This window comes from Propithecus coquereli, unplaced genomic scaffold, assembly GCF_000956105.1.
Source record: "Propithecus coquereli isolate 6110/MARCELLA unplaced genomic scaffold, Pcoq_1.0 Scaffold371, whole genome shotgun sequence".
Lineage (NCBI taxonomy): Eukaryota > Metazoa > Chordata > Mammalia > Primates > Indriidae > Propithecus > Propithecus coquereli.
In genome coordinates, this window is record NW_012149408.1 from 1,944,915 (window position 1) to 1,956,741 (window position 11,827).

An 11,827-nucleotide genomic window follows, 5' to 3' on the forward strand; every position below is an offset into this window, starting at 1 on the left:
GTGTAATTTGTCTGGATAAAAAATTCTCAGCTGCAAGAACCTGATTGCACTTTTGCTGAGCCTCCTATGAATTCAGGTGGGAAGCTGCAAGGCAGAGGCCAGAGGAGGCAAGAAGCCCTGTGATGTCTGTCTCCCGGGGTGGCCACACCTCTGTCTTGGATGTCAGGCAACCTCCCTGATCATGATGCTGCAGATAAAAGACCACCTATTTCTGTCCCACTGCATGCAATTTATGAAGCATTCCCAGTGGAAACTGAGACAAGCCCTTTCGTGGCCTCCTTGTTAAACAGTGGTGCAGCAACACCCAAGCTTATTGGAGTGTTTGGTCAAAGATTACAAATCACGCACATAACATAATTCTGTATAAGTGATAGAAGATGTTTATAGCAAATTTGGTATAGTAATCTTCTAATCAATGTGTTTCTAGATCTCTTTATTATCAGTGCAGATTTATTACCAAAACAAACAAAAATCTTACAGTGTTGTAAGGAAATTGATGTGAAAAGCAAAACCATGAGGCTCCCTTCAGGGCTTACGGTACAGCCCAGGACAGTTAGAACTAAAACTCTCTGGGACCAAGTGCAGTCTGCAAACAGTGCAGGTTCACCTTGTGACTGTCAGCTGAGGGGCTGTGACAAAGTCACAGTAAGACAAGACGGCTGAAGGAGATTATCACCAAGGAACCCCTGCAGTGACAGCCTACATAGCTCCAGATGGACTCAATTAATTATGGTGAAAGATAAGCTAATATCTTGCAATGATTGTAAAAAATTAAAAACCAATACCCTTAAAAATCTCTGGTCATAGATTTCGGACGACTGCCCTGATGAACCTGAAACAGAACCTTTTCAATAACAGATGCTTGAGACTGCCTTTAAATTGTCGTCGAAGCATTTACATTCTCATGCCAGACTCCAATGACTGCTTTTTCGCCTAAAGGGATGTTATTTGGGAGGAATATAAGCAGAAAGGGTAAAAAAAAAAAATCTATGAGGTGATCCGCCCACTGTTCAGAGAGTTGACTGGTACTTGAGTATTCTTTTCACTTTGGGGCATTTATCCCCTTTTGAGCGAATCGTTCCAGCTCATGCTTCTTGTATCATGATCATGACACAGTTCTCTGTGAAAGTTTAAGTCGGGCGGTCTCTGTCATTTGGCAAAGTATTACTGAGTACAGGGATATGGTCGTGTATTTGAACATCCATAAAGCCCAGTAGTGAAGGCTAAGGACTGGTGTTGATACTCAGAGGCCTCTGGCGTGTTCTCCATGCCCCGCAAAGCCACTGTGATCCTCAGGGACATTCACTGGTTCACCCATTCAACAGAAACCTGTGAGCTCCCAGCATGTGCCAGCCCTGGCTGTGTGACGCCACGGAGGAGACACACAGTTCTGTCCTTGGGAGTCTTTGCTCTGCTTAGGCAGGCAGACTCTGCAACAGGAAATTGCAACGTGGTTGGACTGATCTGATCTTCAGTACCCTGATGGGATGGGGACTGAATACACAAAGTGTGAGAGAGAGAGAAAACAGAGAAGAGGACCATTCGCTGAAACAAAGCAGACCCCACATGTTATACTCCTGGGATTTTTGCTTCATTTCTAACTTGTCAACAAATCCAGGTCCTTTTTAACCTTCCAAAAATCTTAAATTAATATGAGACTTATGGAAGAACTTGGCTAATTCAAACCAACAGCTTGAAGACCATCATAAATTATCAAACGGCGTGCTCCGGACTGTCAGCTAACACAGTAGGATGGGGCTTGTGTGGATCTATTTTTGTCGGTGATGGGAAACAGTGGAGCAATGATTGACACTCAGCCCACGTCGAGCCGTCCGTCTTCTGTACTTTGTTTGTTATAAGGCTTTGTCAGTTGCTCTACCCATATTGGCTTGCGTTTTTCTCCTGAGGTTTTAAAATCTGAGAATGGGGTGGAAGCAGGAATTGAAGGCATCTCTGCAGAACCTTATTCTAACTCTCCTAGGCTACTTTTAGGCTATGAGGCTTTGTGATTTGGTGCCAAGGTGCAATCCACCCTACATAAACCCTGCAGGGAACTACAGTTATAGCAGGATATGGGCAGAGCAAGGAAGCATCTGGAGGGACAACTTGAGAAGACTGTGCTAAGCAAATGCCCTTGCTGATTGGAGAATTAACAGCCCCCCACCCCAGTGCTGATGGTGTCAACAAATGACTGGCAGGTCCTGTCTTGGATGACCCCAAGGACCTGGCTGTGAGTCCCAGGGTGCAGTGGAGGAAGGGTTGACATTCCAGTGTACCACGGCCTGCTTGGACCAGAGCTGCCTGAGAGGCCACACACGGTCCCACACCCATGTGGACAGACAGGCCCAGCCCACAGCCACTGCAGTGATGGACTCTGTCTATGAGTCTCCATTTTCTGTGACTTCCTCTTTATCCAACAGTCCTTGGCCTCCTCTGGGGTCTCACATTGAGACAAACGTCCCGGTGCATCAACTCTAGAGCAGCAACTGTGCCCGGCTCTTGGAGAGATGGAGTCAGGCAAAGAGCAGAGAGATATCGTCTGCCTCTTTGGTGTTTCTACTTTCTGCACAGGAGACATTGGCTAATTTCACATTTTTAACCACTTCTCTCAGATCAGAATTTCATGGTATCCTTTATAATTAGCTTAATTTAAGTGTTAATCATTCCGAATAAAGGAAAAAAATCTTTCTTTTATTAAGATGATAATATTCTAATTAATAACTTTAGCCGTTTAGAAATTAATCAGATGAAATTAAATGCAGCTCACTATGTTGCATGAAGACATGGGCATTTGCTCAGTCCTGTAGGCGCCACTAGGAAGAGCTAGCAATGTATGCTTTACATAGAAAATGCCATGAGATACTCACTGGGGATGTTTAACTTTCCCACATCTGTTACTGGGAATGCCCAGATCATGATATTTGAAATGCTTCTTTAATGTTATAAAAATAACACTGGGCCATGGTTTCATTTGGGGGATTAACCTCTTTTATAATATTTATTGTGTGAGAATTTAACATGAGCACTCGTGCTAATTGAAGTAACACAAGACTGGTTTGTTAGGCAACACCCATGCATCAGCAGTGTTACCCCAAAGTAAGCTTTACTGATCATTTTAGGGATACGAGTAATCGCAAGGCACAGCCAAGCAGCAGATGTTTGGGTTCCCAGTCTTTCCCATCACATAGACTCACCGTGGCCCAGATTAACGTACAAAGTCTTCAACAATACGTGGAGCTACATTTCTTGTACAGAATGGGAGGCATATGGTCATGAAACAGACCCATTTTATACTCAGATAGTTACATAACTCCTATGACATTTTCCAGGCAGCCATGCCCCATAAATCCCTCGTTTTAAGTCAGTTTTCCATAAGAAATCCCAGAAAACCTGGTACATCCTGCTAAAAGCAATCCATAGATAGGGCCTCCCTAAGCACTCAAATATCACTGATGTGTCTGCCAAGTGGTCTGTCAATAATTTATTTACAAGAGGATTCTAACAGTTCATCATTTCTCTGTCTCAGTCTATTGATCTATCAATTTATTTATCCATCCACCTACATATTTACATCTCTGCCTCCTTTTCTAACTCTCAATAGAAAAGATTTAGAGAGAGCAGGGGAGAGAGAAGACTCCAAGAGCCCACTTACCCTTTAGGACTAATTAAAAGAGCTTTCATCGATATGAATGCAAACCTTTTTTTTTTTTTTTTTTTTTTTTTGAGTACATAAAGCTTCTTAAGAATAGTCATGTGGGTGAGAATCCAGAGTTTAACTAATGACATATCATACACTAAAATCTCATTCCGGTTTTGGGGGCACCTCCAGGCCCCTTTTATTAGTTGTCTTATTTAACTTGCTCTGTCTTGTGACCAGCGCATGCCTAAGTAGACACCAGCTGTCTGGTTCTCACAACTCTTTCCCAGATGGGAGGCTGTACCTAGAGGTCAGGGCCCTGCCCTGCCCCGAGTGTACTCCTGTGGCCTCTGAGGCCACTGCCAGGCTCCCAGCCCAAGTGCTGCTTCTGGTTTGAAAATGCTCACCCAGAGATGCCTTGCCTGCGTAGCCCCATTGCAGAGCATGTAGCTCTGCAAACCACCCTGCCCGCCCCCCGCAGACAGGCTTCTATAATTGTAGAACACCCTGTAGGGATGCACACCTTGGCAAAGTGTGTGGCCAGTCCCAGCAGAGCTGCTGCCCAGGGCAACCTCTGGCAATGTAACAAGGAGGAGCCTGATGGAAGTGGTGCAGAGTAAAGGTGAAGGGTCACTTTCATCATCCTTCACCAAAGGACGTCCTTCACCAGCCCAGATGGGTTGCCCATCGGTCTGATCTGCAGGCAAATGGGTCCCATCTTCACTGCAGGACAAGGTCACAGGTGTGTGGCGGCATCTTTCCAGAACTTCAGGAAAAGTTCTCTCTGAAATTCCGTATCAGTTTAGATGTTAGAGAAATACATTTGGTAGAGCTACCAAAATAAAGCTAGCCCTGTCTGCCGTGAAGCCTATACCTCAAGTTGTCACAGGCACATCATTTTCACAGTATGACTCCCGGGTGCAAAGAAGTGACTCATCAGATGGACCACGTGTGGCTCAACATGGGGTATGGTGGGTGAGGACCAAAGCTTTCAAATCAGAACCAGGAAGTGAGAGCATGGGGGCTGGCTGTGAGGGTTCTGCTAGCTCTGTGCTGCTGGCGGCTGCTCCACTTGCAGCTTTGGTGGGGTATTATTTGTTCTAGTCCTTGCTCAATGCTAAGTGAACAGTTTAGTAAAGCAGAGATAATTTATTCCACTGTGGGAGGTTGGATCATTCTCAACTTCCCTTTGTACATTTTAAAGTCATGAGTAAGTGCCTTCTCTGAAACCTGAAGTGGGTGGCCTCTACTCCACACTAATGGTGACTGTTCTGACAGCTGCACTAGCAGTGAGTGTTCAGAGTTGTGTTTGGATAAGCCTGTTTTTACCTGGGTCTGTTGGCATCTGCACACCAGGATTTCTATCCGTATTCATTGCTTCTCTTCTGAAACTCAGGCTGCCATTGTGTTTTGGGGTGAAAGTTCACAAAAACGGGGAATGGGGTCACCCCCCATCTAGGATTTCTGTCTTAGTCCTCCAGGTTACTGTAACAAAATACCATAAACTGGTAGCTTATAAACAACAAACATTTATTTCTTACAGTTCTGGAGGTGGGGAAACCCAAGATCAAAGTGCCTCCAGATTGGGGGTCTGGCAAGGTCCCACTTTCTGGTTTATAGAAAACATCTCATGTTGATGGAAACATCCATGGAACCTAGAGATGTTTTTCCATCTTATTTTCTTTAGTGATGATTGCCCTAGTGGCTACTTCTGCTTAAGGGGGCATCTTCCTCCCCTGTGTTCTGGAATGTTCCTGTTTGTGCCTCTCTGGTCCCTCCCCAGTCTGCATTACTGACAGGGATGTCCTGCCCGACTGTGCATGTCCTGGTTCCCGGGGCTTTCCCAGGCCCCTCAGACTCTGCCTGGAAGGGAGATCTCACCCACGGCTATGGGTTGAACCACTGTGGCTCCCAAATAATACCTGTGGCCCCAACCACCCTTACAAGCCTCCTGCTTGCATTTCCAAGGGGAAAATTGTCTGATGTTTCACCTATACTTCAAATCCCACTGTCACCATAGCACTGCCACGAGCCCTGTCCTCTGCTAGCCACCCTTCTCTGGCCAATGTCACACCAAATCATGCCATGTTCAGTGCCCACATTGCTCTTGAGCTCCCTGTCTTAGCCAGAAATATTGGAGTAATCATCTGCCTTTCCCTCTGCCTTATACTCGCTCCTTGATACAACTGCCTGCTGGTTATACTTTCTAAATAGTCCTTGAATTTATACTTGCCTCTTTACACACCTTTTAATGCATGGTTTCAGACCCTCAGTATTTTTTTTTTTAATACTAGAATGGTGACATGATTTCTCCAATTACTTCTTTTCTTCAGATCTATCTTACTCTGTTCAGGCTGCTATAACAAAATACCTTAGGCTGGGTAATATATAAACAATGTAAACAGCAGAAATTTATTTCTACAGTTCTATAGACTGAGAAGTCCAAGATCAAGGCATCACCAGATTTGAAGTCTGATGAGGGCCTGTTCCTCATAGCTGGAGCCTTCTCCCTGCCTCTGGACATGGTAAAAAGGGCAAGGAAGCTCCCTTAACCTCTTTTCTAAGGACATTAATCCCAGTCATCAGTGCTCTGCCTTCATGGCCTAATCACCTCCCAAAGGCCCCACATCCTAACACCATTACCTTGGGGGCTCGGTTTCAACATATGAATTTGGGGGGGTGAGACACAAGTATTCAGACTATAGCAAGGTCTGATTCAACTCCAATTCCTCTTTTATATTATTGCCAAAGTGGCCTTTCTAAAATGCAGACCTCATGAAGTCATTGCTTTATTAAAAATACTTAAATGGTAGGCACTCATATTTGAGTGACTAAATAACTCATCATCCAAACAGGAACTCTTTAGGGAGTGAAAGGTGATGCTATTAATACTGCCTCTATTTATTGAATAGGGTGTCCTTTCTCTAGTGTATGTTTTTGTCTTCTTTGTCAAAGATTGGTTTGTTATAGGTATACGGCTTTCTTTCTACTGGGAAAATTGGATAACCACATGCAAAAGAATGAAACGGGATCCCTATCTCTCACTATATACAAAAATTAACTTAAGATAGATTAAAGACTTAAATGTAAGACCTGAAGCTATAAAAATTCTAGAAGAAAACCAGGAAAAACTCTTCTGAACATTGGTCTAGGCACAGAGTTTATGACTAAGACCCCAAAAGCAAATGCAATAAAAACAAACAAAAAAACAAATATGACTTAATTAAACTAAAATCCTTCTGCATAGCAAAAGGAATAATCAAAAGAGTAAACAGACAACCTACAGAATGGGAGGACATTTTTGCAAGCTATACATATAACAGAGGACTAATATCCAGAATCTAAAAGGAACTCAAGCAACTCAATAAGAAAAAAAAACAAACAACCCCATTAAAAAGTGGGCAAAGGACATGAACAGAAACTTTCCAAAAGAAGACATACAAATGGCCAACAAACATATGAAAAAATGCTCATCATCACTTATCAGCAGATAAATGCAAATTGAAACCACAATGAGATATCACCTTACACCAATCAAAGTGGTCATTATTAAAAAGTCAAAAAACAATAAATGTTGGTGCAGATGCAGTGAGAAGAGAACAATTTACATACTGTTGGTGAGAATGTAAATTAGTATAACCTCTATGGAAATCAATATGGAGATTTCTTAAAGAACTAAAAGTAGATCTACTATTTAATCCATCAATCCCACTATTGGGGATCTACACTCCCAAAATAAATCATTATATCAAAAAGACACCTGCATGTGTGTGTTTATCACAGCACAATTCACAATGACAAAGATATGGAGTCAAACTCAGTGCCCATCAACCAGGGATCAGATAAAGAAAATGTGGCCCATTTCTTTATCCATGGAGTACTATTCAGCCATAAAAAAGAACAAAATAATGTCCTTTGCAACAACTTGGATGGAACCAGAGGTCATTGTCCCAAGTGAAGTAACTTAGGAATAAAAAACCAAATACTGCACACTCTTTGATAAGTGGAGCTAAGCTATGGGTACACAGGGGCACGCAAAGTGGCATCATGGATGTTAGAGATTCACAGGAGGCAGTGAGGGGTAAGAATTACCTATGGTGTACAATGTACTCTATTTTGGTGATGGGTACACCTAAAGCCCAGACTTCACCACTGTACAGCATATCCATGTAACAAAACTCCACTCATACCCCCTACTCTATTGAAATAAAAAAAGTAAAACAAAGAGAAATTTATTTGCCCAAGGCCAAAAAAAAAAAAAAAATGCTGGCTCTGGGACAAAGACCGTATCAGAATAAACTTAGAGCACTGAGGGTGGAAGCATCACAACCTTTGTTTACATAACAAAGTTTAACTCCTTCCTCTCTGTCAAGTGTTTTCCTACATCTGACTCACTCTCTTTTCTAGTCTCAACTCCTGGTCTCCAGTCCTCCCTCTCTCTTTGCTCCCTACCTGCGTGCCCATAGCATGAAGCTCTTCCTTGTTCCACAAGCCCTGCCTGCTCTGGCGTCTCTGTGCCTTGGAGGCACCGAGCTCTCTGCTTAGAAGCCCCTTCTTCTCATCTCCATCTAAGAAGGCTGCACTCTCATGCCACTAACCCTGCCAGGCAGCGGTCTTCACTCAACAGCCCGTCCACCTGCCTGTGTGTCCCCGCAGCCCTGGCCTTACCTCTAAAATAGCATCGTTCCTGCTGCTCCATGATTACTGGGCAATACGCTGCCTTCGTTTCTTGTTTTTCGTTCTCGGCTCCCTGCTTGCAGACACAGGGCTTCATCTATCCTTGTGCACAGTTCCTGCCATCCAAAGACTGGGTACTTCATTCATATGTGTTGAAGGGAAAAAAATAATTAATTTACAAGAGAATAAATGAAATAGTAAATGAATGAATAGAGTGTGCAAGATGTGTAGCAACCAGATATGACCAACCGAGCATTGGCAAACCATGGGAAAATCAGTAATTAAGGAGCATAACTTTGAGCCTGAAGTTACCAGATTCATTGGCAAATATGCATGTTCACTGTAACCACTGAGAAGGGTATACAGACACACATGGTGTTCTTGGGTGAATATCCTTTCAAAAAGCAGTAAAGACTCAGCTGTGGAACTTTTTGGCACAGAGGTCTCTGGGTGTTTCTGGAAAGCATGCATCCAACAGGCAAGAGCTGCCTCCTGACTCCTGGGCACCAGGACTCTGACCTGGCTTCTCCTAAACATTAAAGAAGGTGTCTCTGTGAGCTTGAACTTGAAAGGAGCCATCTGCTTCATTAAATGAATTTATTGCATGAGAGTACAGTGATTTTTGCTTTTTCTATGTTTTTATAAAGAATCTTTATAATTTATAAATCTTTATCATTTTTCTGAGTGTTTTACAATGAACCTATTTAGTTTCATAATTAGGAAAAACAATAGCAAAATGAATCAACACAGCATTTTAATGATGAAATATGTTCACCACGGCCGGGCGCGGTGGTGGCTCACGCCTGTAATCCTAGCACTCTGGGAGGCTGAGCCTGGAGGATCGCTTGAGCTCAGCAGTTTGGGACCAACCTCAATGAGAGCGAGACCCCACCTCCACTAAAAATAGAAAAAATTAGACAGGCGTGGTAGCTCACACTCATAATCCGAGATCCTGGGGAGGCTGAGGCAGGAGGATCACTTGAGCCAAGGAATGTGAGGTTGCTGTGAGCTAGGCTGACACCACGGCACTCTAGCCTGGTGACAGAGTGAGACTCTGTCTCAAAAAGAAAAAGGAAAGAAAGAAATATATCCACTTGCTTCCTGGTTTTCACAAGCAGCCTGCAGCAAGGATAGGCTGCCTGGCCGGCACTCAAAAGTTCACTGGGAGGCAACGCTGGAGTTGGGAAGCAGAGCCTCACCTCCCAGCCTCCTTTCTTTTTCGGCTGGGGCAGTGGCCACCCTGCCCTGCCATGGAGCAAGGCTGGAGAAAGACCTTCCCACGGAAAGGGGTTTTCTCTCTTGGGGAATCCTGGCATCCCCGCGAGACCACAGAATCGTTCTTCCTTTAGGCCTGTTGGATCTGCGAGTCTCCACAGAAAGCAGGTGCAGCAGTGCTCCCCGGAGCACATGAGTTGCAGGCGGAGGTGGACCCTGGACTTCTGCCACCCACATTGACAGCACCAGGCCGGCTGTCCTCGCCAGCCAGGGTGGGAGGGCTGTATAGGAGCATGAAAAATAGGTGAATTCTTTTCTTCCTTTTCCAAATCATAACATGGTTATTGCCTTGGTCCTCTTTAGAATATGTCGTTTAATGATTTCCTCATTTTTTCATTCCTTAGATGATACCGAGTTTATATTTAGGACTATGTGCTGTTGATTTTTGTTGGATTCAGATACTTTCCTGGGGGTTATTTTATATGGGGACAGGTGTTTAGCAGGTAACCACAGTTTCAGTTCGTGATTAGGGGAGACCGAGTGCTGACGTTGGCTCAAATTGTGTGCGTGTGTTAGTCACAGAGTGTGAGTGTGTGTTGTGTGTGTTTGTACATGTACTTCACTGTGTGTGTCTGTGTGTCTGCCTTGTGTGTGTATCTGTGTGCGTCTGCGTAAGTGTGAGCCTGAGTATCTGTGTGTGTATGTGTGTGTGTGTGTGAGTTTGAGTGTGTCCCTGTGTGTTTGTGTGACTCTGTGTGTCTGGAAAAGTTTCATTTGTCACCTGGTGCTTTTTTTCTCCTGGTCCATTGCATTGCCCCCCTCCAAAAAAGCCAGATTTTACATATTTTCATTTTCTCCACAAGTGTTTTTAATCCCCAGTTTGTCAGCAAACCTTTACTTCCTCCACAGATACCTGAGGCCACATTGCAAGAAATCTTCTAATCTGGAATGTGGTATTTACTTGTCAATCAGAAAGCGGAGAGGGAATGGAAACAGCCCCCCCGGGCAGTGGTGTTTAAAATATCTTCCCAGCACAGGGTCTGGGTGGCTTTCAGGGGTGAGGTGCCCAGGCTCCAGCGAGGAGGGTGCCACGCTGCCCCCAGCAGGGGCAGACAGCAGCAGGGGAGGGGACCTGCTTTGCACCGAGTCAGAGAGGAGAGAGGCTGCAGCTGGGCCTGCAAATGTCCAGGGAGCCCCAGGGAGGATGCAGCGTCTGGATCTGATCTGCAAATGAAGAGCAGGTGGGAGGGGCCTGGGGCCTTTCTGGTGTCTCCTCCTATAGCCCAGTCCTGTCCCCAGCCCCACCCATGGCAGCCTCACTGTCCCCTGCCACCATCCACCAGGCCTGTCTTGTGCATCTGAACCTCGCTCAGACTGTTCTCAGTGCAGACGCTCTCACCCTCCTGTCCAGGTCCCCTCCTCACTGCTGCCCAGGGAAGCCTTTGTTTTCTCAAAGAACTCCCACTTCCTCAAGGCCAAAACCTCCCTACCTCCCCTCACCCCCCCACATGCTGTTTGCTTTGTTCTGGAATGCAGTGCTTACTACCATGGACCATCGGCACAGTCACCATGCCCTGCGTCAGTGTCCCCGAGGAGGAGGCAGGGAGCTCTGCAGAAGGGTCACGTCTTCTTCCTCTTTGCCTTGCTCCCACCTGTCACTCCCAACACACCTGCAGTCAAATAACCATGTGGTCCTGGAAACGGTCCTTTGGCACGGTCTCCATCCCAGCCAGGACCGTTGCTTTCTGCACAGCAGGGGCCTCCTGCCTATGTCCGAGGGCCAAACCTTCCTTGAGTCTTTCCTGCACCTGCCCCTGCCACCTGCATCCAGGGGTCATAAACGGGTCCCAGCCCCGCTTATGTCTGTGACTGCTGCCCCAGGCCCCGCCCCCAGGCCTCCCTGCTCACCTGCTCCCTGCTTCTCCTCCCGGCAGGATCTCACTTCTGACTCCCGCAAAGTCAGTCCCTGCCAAAGCACTCCCACTTGCTCACTTGCTCTTTCTTTCTTTTGTTTTTAGAGACAGGGTCTCCCTCTGTCACCCAGGCTGGGGTGTGGTCACATGATCACAGCTCACTGCAACCTTGAACTGCTGAGCCCAGGTGACCCCCCTGCCTCAGCCTCCGGAGTAGTTGGGACTGCAGGTGTGCGCATTACCCCAGCTAATTTTATTTTTTGTAGAGACGGGGTCTCATTTCTTGCCCAGGCTTGTCTTGAACTCCTGGCTTCAAGCGATCCTCTCTCCTTGGCCTCCCAAGGTGCTGGGACTACAGGCGGGAGGCACCGCACCGCCACACTTG